Raw genomic sequence first — 8,057 nt, forward strand, 5'->3', positions numbered from 1 at the left:
ATGTGCTATTTAAGGATTGGGGAGGGGGGGAGATGAAAAATAAAATATTAAAAATACAATCATCATTGGTAAGCAATCCCGTTACCTTTTAGTTCATTAGGGCAAAACATTCTATTTTATACAAGCGTCTATGCCAGAGGTTTGCACCTGGGATATAGAGCAATATTTTATTTGCCATGCTTGCCCCGTTCTTTTAATGTTCTGGCGTGATAGGAGTTTTAAACTACATAGACAGACATAGAGACTTCTTGTCCTCAAGGGTCTATTATGTGCTAGAGAGATAGAAGATAGATAGATAGATAGATGATAGATAGATAGATAGATGATAGATATAGATATTAGATAGATATAGATAGAAGATAGATGATAGATAGATAGATAGATAGATGATAGATAGATAGATAGATAGATAGATAGATAGATAGATAGATAGATAGATAGATAGATAGATACTGTAGATCCATTGCTCTAAGAAAGACAATTAAGCAGTCTTGCATTCACACAGGTTTGTGGATCAGGGTAGCTTTGGACTTTCTACTTCTTGGTCACATAGCCTTTCCAGAATGCTCTTGGGCCAGTTAATTTTTCAATGGCATCTTCCGCATTTCTGCATCTCCTGATTCAGTGCCAATGTGAGACTTAGTGCTGATGCATTTACAGATTTGTGGGTCCTCGTTGCTGCTTGTGCAAAAAGTTATAACGATGAAGCTAAGACTCACATCAGGCCCACAGAGGAGCACATCTGGCTAGAAAGATTGCCACCAATTTAACACCCAGGCCTGTATCTTCCTGCAGGGCCACGACTTGCTTGCTGGCAGAGCTAGTCACGCCTGGGAGGGCACCCAGTTGCCTCCTGCTGGGATGTTTGACTTTGTGCCACCATTTCATACGCTTCTGATCCTGGTTCGCATTCCTACTGCTGACATTTGTATAATGAAGGTCAAGAGAGAGCTGGGAGCTGACAGAGGCAACTGTTTACACTGGGGTGTGTGGGCGTGAGGTCTGGCTGGTTCTATCTCCTCCCTATGTCTGTCTAGCCCCACTTCCCACTCTTCTTGAATTGCACACTTCACCCTAGTGTGGGTTTCTGGCAAGGGAGCAATTGGGGGCCTTCTTAACAGGTGTTGATGGTGACAGACACAAAACTGCTCAAAGCTGCTTTGGAAATGGGCAGCTATAATACATTTAAAATAATAATAACCTGGACACTGTGTCAATTTTGAAATCAGAGCAAATTTTCCTTGTAGGATTCCTTGTAGGAAATGTTCATTAAAAAGCACAATTCCCCAGCATGTATTCTTTTTGGTAAGACGGTGGAGGACAATTAATAGTAAATAAGACTGCTACTGGTGAATTCACAACGTAAATGCAGCTTGTCATATTTTCTGCACTGCTTTAACAAAAAAAAAGAAAGAAAAAGAAATCCAGCTTCATTACTTAATTTTAATTGAGATCTCTGCTGTTAATCATGCCTGGGAAATTATAACCAGACCTCACATTTATATCCTTAGAACGCAAGCTAATTAGTTGTGCCTGGGGGTGGTGGTAGGAGGTGGATATGTTTATGTAGTCCTCACTGACTGGATTAATACATGAAATGAAAAGCTCTCATTTTTACATAAACATTGAGATTGCATAAATAGGCAGATAATTTTTTGCAAGGGGAGGAGGAGGAAAAATTCTGATAGCAGTGAGAGCCTACTCTTTTCATCAGATTTCCCTGACTGTTTTGAGCAATTCAAAGCTAAATGAGTTCCCAGATATGTGTGTTACTCTGCCAATAAGTTGTATGCTACACTAAAACGAAAAGCAATTCTCCAGCAATGGAATTAAGCCACACAAAGTTCAAATCCATGTTCTTGCAAGACAGAAGGATGTGAAATGTTTAGTGGTGCCAGCCAGGAATCCAGAGTCCTAAAAGAAGTATTAAATTGGGAATATGGCACCCATACCCTTGTCTATATGAGAGAGCAGGGAGAGGGCTTTATTGATTCCCCCACTCTTATTTGCAGCAGAGGGTGGGATGATGTTGGGATGCAGCTGGCTCCATTCTCTTTGTGTTGCCTTGAGAGCTTTAGGGAGCCGCCTATCCATAGCACATGAGATTAGAAAGATGGAAATAATGTGGAGGCCTAACAATGGTGCTCCACCTGCTCCTTTAATCTCCCAGGACTGGCTTGCCTGTAACAGCCCGTTCCCCAGCTAGAGTCATCACCAGACTGGATCAGGACCCGGGTTTTTATAGCAAAATCATTGGCTGATTATAGATCAATTTAGCCAGGTGTTAAATGCAGATGATGAATAGGAGACAGAATTCCCCCTCAAGCAAATATTGACTGCAATGGAAGTGGATTAAAGCTTCAGGACATCCAAGTTTTACTGTGTACCCTGTAATGCACCATATTCTTATCAGAAGTGCTTCATTTTTTATCTTCTATCTACAGTAGATGCACTCTGTAGCAAGGGCTATGTCTCTGTTTACCAGTCAAATTCCGGAGGAGGTCAATTCCATGATTCACCAAACACAGCAGGGATGGAAAAACCAGTTCCTGGGTATAGCTGAAACCACAACTTTTGGAACCAATGGCCATTTGTTGTAGTGACTGTGGCTGCTGGTAGTTGGAATTCAAGAGGTTTCTCATTCTAGGAAAACAGTAACAGGCAGTTGTAACTTCTGCCAAGATGCTATATTGATGTAAATCAATCAATGGGGATAAATAAATCAATGGAGAAAAAGCCCAAGCTGAAACATCATTTGAACCATTAAATATTGCAGGTGAGTTAAACTGTGATCCAGATGTTCTTAAACTGCAATTCCTGACTTGGTCATGCAGGTTAGATAGGGCTGATAAGAACTAGGTAAAGGTTCGCCTCGCACATATGTGCTAGTTGTTCCTGATTCTAGGGGGTGGTGCTCATCAAGACGAAGAGCCAGCACTATCCAAAGACGTCTCTGTGGTCATATGGCTGGCATGGCTAAATGCCCAAGGTGAACAGAACACTGTTAGATTCCCACCAAAGGTGGTTCCTATTTTTCTACTTGCATGTTACATGCTTTCGAACTGCTAGATTGGCAGAAGCTGGGACAAGTAACAAGAGCTCACTCCATTATGCAACACTAGGGATTTGAACTGCCGACCTTTCTGATTGACAAGCTTAGCGTCTTAGCCACTGAGCCACCGTCTTCCTTTTGATAAGAACTGCAGCCCCCTAATTTCAGATGGACTTCATGTAGTTCAAGAGTATATCTCAAACTTCAGATAGACTTCATGTAATCCAATCCTTGTATATCTCAAACTGAGGACAGTGGCGTGCTGCTTACAGTTAATTTTTTTTAAAAAAGAAGATACTGACAAAAGCTAAATGAATTCCCAGCTACATCACAGCAAGTAAGCTGTAGGCTGCAATTAATATAAATACCTTAAAGAAGATACACTGACTGGAAGGTAAGAATTCTCTCCTCTATGGCACATTCACATGACATCTGCTTCAGGGTGGCATGAATAAGAGATCTGCCAAAAAACAAACAAACTGAAAACTGGAGATAACCAGAATAGGGGGTTATCCTAAACACTTCCAGATTTGCCCATTTATCCTAGTTAAAAAAATAAAATAAAATCTATTTCCTGGTCTACTTTCAGGAAATGAAAAAGAGACAATTGAGATAAAAAATGTTGCAAAGCATGTTTCTGCCAGATGCAAAGGGGAAGGGCACTGTAATTGTGTTCATGACATACAATTAAATGTCAAGTGTGCCCACAACATAATTTAAGAGATTGTGAAAACCCAACCTGCCTTGGGTAAATTGAACTGAGTTAACTATGAGTAAAAACATCAAATAAAAGGTCCAGAATTACATGCATGGTAAAATATTGATCTAAGGAGGTCAAAGTGCAGAGGTGAAAACCCATAAAAACTCATGTTGGATCTAATACTAAATTATATTAAACCCCACTGATTTAAATGAATCAGTAAAGCAGGTGTTCTCTTCTACTCAAAACATTAGGGTCTCTAATATGCTTAACAGCTATTCCATTTAAGTTTAAAGAAGACTTCTTCTCCAATTAATTTAACATCCATCAAAAGTGGACATTGGGACTCTTGGAGCCTTGCAGGTCTACTGTGTGACTCTCCTCTTCCTGGTGATGAGAATTCCAGTAAAATGGGACCATTTTTGATTGTGTGTCTTTTGCTGCCCTCTGGTGCTCTAGCACAATAAGAGAGCGAATCAGTTGTGTTCAATTTGGAGAAACTTGGGAGAAGAGAACATTTGTAGCTCAGGATTGAAGTGTGGAGGCCTTGGTGCTCTGTGGGCTTGGTTGCTTTCCTGCAGACATTTCATTACCCAAATTAGATAACATCATCAGTACTTATATGCTCATCAGAGCACTGATGATGTTATGTAGCGTCGGCAATAAAGCCTCCCCGCTCAGAGAGCACAAAGACCCCACAACTGAGGGGGGGGGGGAAACTTGTGTTAGTTATTGTTTAAAAAAATATAATTGATATGTTTACATCATTGCAAATGTCATTGTAAATATAGTTGCATATGCAAAGGATATTCCCAACATCATGCACAGAATTATAATCCTAACTAATTAACTAACTAGATAGATAGATAGATAGATAGATAGATAGGAAGGCTGTTTCTTCAAAGTGAGCCAGCAGACACTGCTCCAGAAGTTGTAATATAGTTTCTTTCCAGTTACCACCTCTGCTGTGATTGTCATTGTGCTTCCAATGACACAAACTCTCCTTCTGCCATCTGTTGCCTTTGTTGTTGTTACATAAAACCAGGGCAAGGCCATCCATGAGGGACTTTTTAAGTAGCAAGTGTTTCATGAATGTCTGAGTCAACCCTCCAGCAGTTCAATGAGTAGCTATATGCCTGTAGAATGTTTGCTGGCAGCCTCCTTCCTCCCCCTGACCTTGGGATTCTTCCCCTCCCTCCTATGTTTTCTTCTCCAGAACGTTTTGATAATTATTTCATTATTTAATACAATGCTGGGCTATTTTATTTTTTTTTGGCTTTCCTACTGCTGCTTTTGTTCTGCTTTATGGTTCTTTCTATCTGGAATATAGAATTATAATGTTTTAAATGTATGTGCTGTCATACATTTGAGTTTAATCATTCTGAATGTTACTATAACCTACTTCAGAATGCAAAGGGAACAATATGCCAATATTTCACACTAATATCAACAAATGAAGCTCTTGTGTTAAAGTTTGAGAAGCTGTGTTTGGCATGAGGGAAAGGACAGCATCCAAGAGATGCTATGAAAGGAAGAATCTGATTATTATAATATATGGGGGTTATTTTATCATTGGTTAGAAAATGAATATGCATAAAAATTATAAAATTAAATAATTTAGGAAGAGAAATGTTATAACAGGAGACATGTTAAGTTGTAATGTTAAAATAAGAATAGATGTATATAAATAATTCGGTGGTAAGCTGTAACTATTATGACAAAAAAATTGTACTCAGACGACACACTGATTAATGAATGATGAAATGTTTGTTTTAAAAGGGAAAAAAATAAAAAAAAACTTTTACAAAAACAACAAAAGATATGCTAAGTTAGGCAGCCACTTTAAAACACTTTAAAACACTAACTAAACTTTGGTGGATTGCAGCTCACTTCATCAGATGCATTAAGCGCAGTATTTCACAGGACAAGAAAATGATATACAGCCAGTTTCCTTGAACCCAACATTCTTCAGAGGGGCTGATAGATTATGCAAATTGAAATTCCAAGTATACAGAGGGATCCAGGCTGAATAAAAACCCCACAGTATTTGATTGTAGTGCTATTTTCTTCTTCCTTACTTGGAGCAAACATTGTGACTTAATTTGCTTTAAGGCAGGTATTGCCAAAAGGATAACCGAGTTTTCTTTTTAGCCATATGGAAAAACCTAGCATTAAGCTATTTCACAGCTTATCAATAAGGCCCTCTATCTTTAAATAGAGGAAAAGCAAGCTTTTGCATACCAATAGAAGGTATTACCTTGATTACATTTTAATAGCATTAGAGCTGTTTCGTTTGCATTTCACCCTGAGGTGCATAAAGATCTTGATTACTCGCTAAATTGAGATAATCTTTATTGGCACCTCCTCTGTCTAACTATTTCCTTAGCTTATTTTCTTTGTTACGTTTTTTTATCTTGTCGTATTTCTGTTTGTTTTGCACTGAGAGATGCTCAGAGTCTGGAAATTAGATTACATAATAAACCAAGACTGTCATACATCTTCATAAGAATAAGTCAAGTGCTCCTGAGTGGACAGGACTATCATTTTGCAAACATGAGTGGATTTATTACTTGGAGATGTTGTGAAACCACACCCAGGTCCCCCACCTCCAAAATTTGCATGGGCCCGAGTCTGCTGACTTTTCAGAAAATCTTTAAAAAACTGGTTGTTTTCTAAGGTTGAAAGGCTGGAGTATTTGGGGGAATCTGGGTTTGTGTTTTTTTGCCCTTCCTTGGAGGGGATCATTATTTTTAATCTACCATGGTGTCTTTCATTGCACAATGTGTACATTTTCATTTGTATGGCTAGTTACACCCACAGAATTATTTGACTCAGATAGAAAAAAAAGAAAATATAGGGTAATATGTATATATGTATGTACTTGATGGTTTAAACAACCAAAAAGCACACAGGTCAACAGCTACATCTTTCATTAGTGTTGCTTCGAATAGCTACGTTTAAAAGGGCTGTTCTTCCTAAAATGTTAGTTTCCTTTCAAATCTATTCTGTTTTCTACCACTAGGTTTCATAGAATAAAAGGAAACTTTTATACATTAAAAATCTACATTTAGGGAAACCAAATAATTTTAAAAAAGCATTAGCATCTTTGAAACAATGTTTTGATGCCTTTCAATTAAGATAACCTAATTAGAAGTTAATATGTTTAATGGGTACAAATTTGTTAGCATTTGAATACTTAGCAGGGTCGCACCACTCCTAATATTAAGAAATTACCATCTCAAATTTTACTGAAAGCTGATTACAGACATTTGGAAAACTAAAATATAACCTAATTTTTCCTCCAGTCTTTGTTCCCTTTTTAAGCATGCAGATGTTCTTACTCAGAACAACAAAGAGGAAGATAGAGGATTTTATAGATATTAACTTGTGACTATAAACTTTTTCACAATTCAATATATTTAGCAAAATATTTGATTACAAAACTCTAAATAGGTTTCCAGTAACTCAAGTCATTCCTCTGTTGGAAGAAATGTGATAACTTCCTACACCTCCTAACAATGTAAATCAGCTTAAATTACTATTAACAGCATATATGTATTTAAAAGCATTTCTCTTCAATACTATCTAAAATTCTTACACTAAGCAAAGCAAATTCTCCTGAAAGTCTTTAAAAACATGGGGTAAAAATTGGGGGTCGTCTTTGTTGCACATTCATATTTTACAGTATTTGCTACTTTAAATGTTGTGAACAAAAACATTTAATACTATAGGGGTGTATGTATACATTTGCTCCTACCCTCACATACAATATACATGCTCAGTCTACTCTGGCATATTTATTGGAAAGAAAATAATGCTGACCTCCAAGATGAAGAAAAAAAAGACACTTTGTTCATCGTAAAGATTTGGAGTTGAAACGGGGAGAACACGCAGACACGGTAGGGTTATAGAGGGATCACAGCTGAATGGAGGAAAATCAACTTTGCGTCAAAATGCCCACAGTAGAATCTTCTCTAGACTTGGAACCTTTTTTTTTTCCTTTTGCTATACCAGAATTTTTTTAAAAATGGCTTGTTGAAGTTGCCATAATGACCTGCTTCACACATCATCGCACCATGCCAAAAAACAAAGAAACCTCATCACGGTTTAATGCATCGTTAAAACGCAGCCAATGCTCTAACTAATGGATGGCAGTTTCCCCCCCTGCGAAGCACGGAAGGTTTAGAAGCGGGCTGCATTTTTAGGATACTGTCGGCGAAAAGAAGCTACGAGCCCTCTTAAAAAACAACCCCGGCAAGCTGGCTAAAAGCGGGTCCCCGCATTTTCCCGACTTCTCGACAACAC

The sequence above is a fragment of the Thamnophis elegans genome, chromosome 2 (assembly GCF_009769535.1).
Source record: "Thamnophis elegans isolate rThaEle1 chromosome 2, rThaEle1.pri, whole genome shotgun sequence".
Taxonomy (NCBI): domain Eukaryota; kingdom Metazoa; phylum Chordata; class Lepidosauria; order Squamata; family Colubridae; genus Thamnophis; species Thamnophis elegans.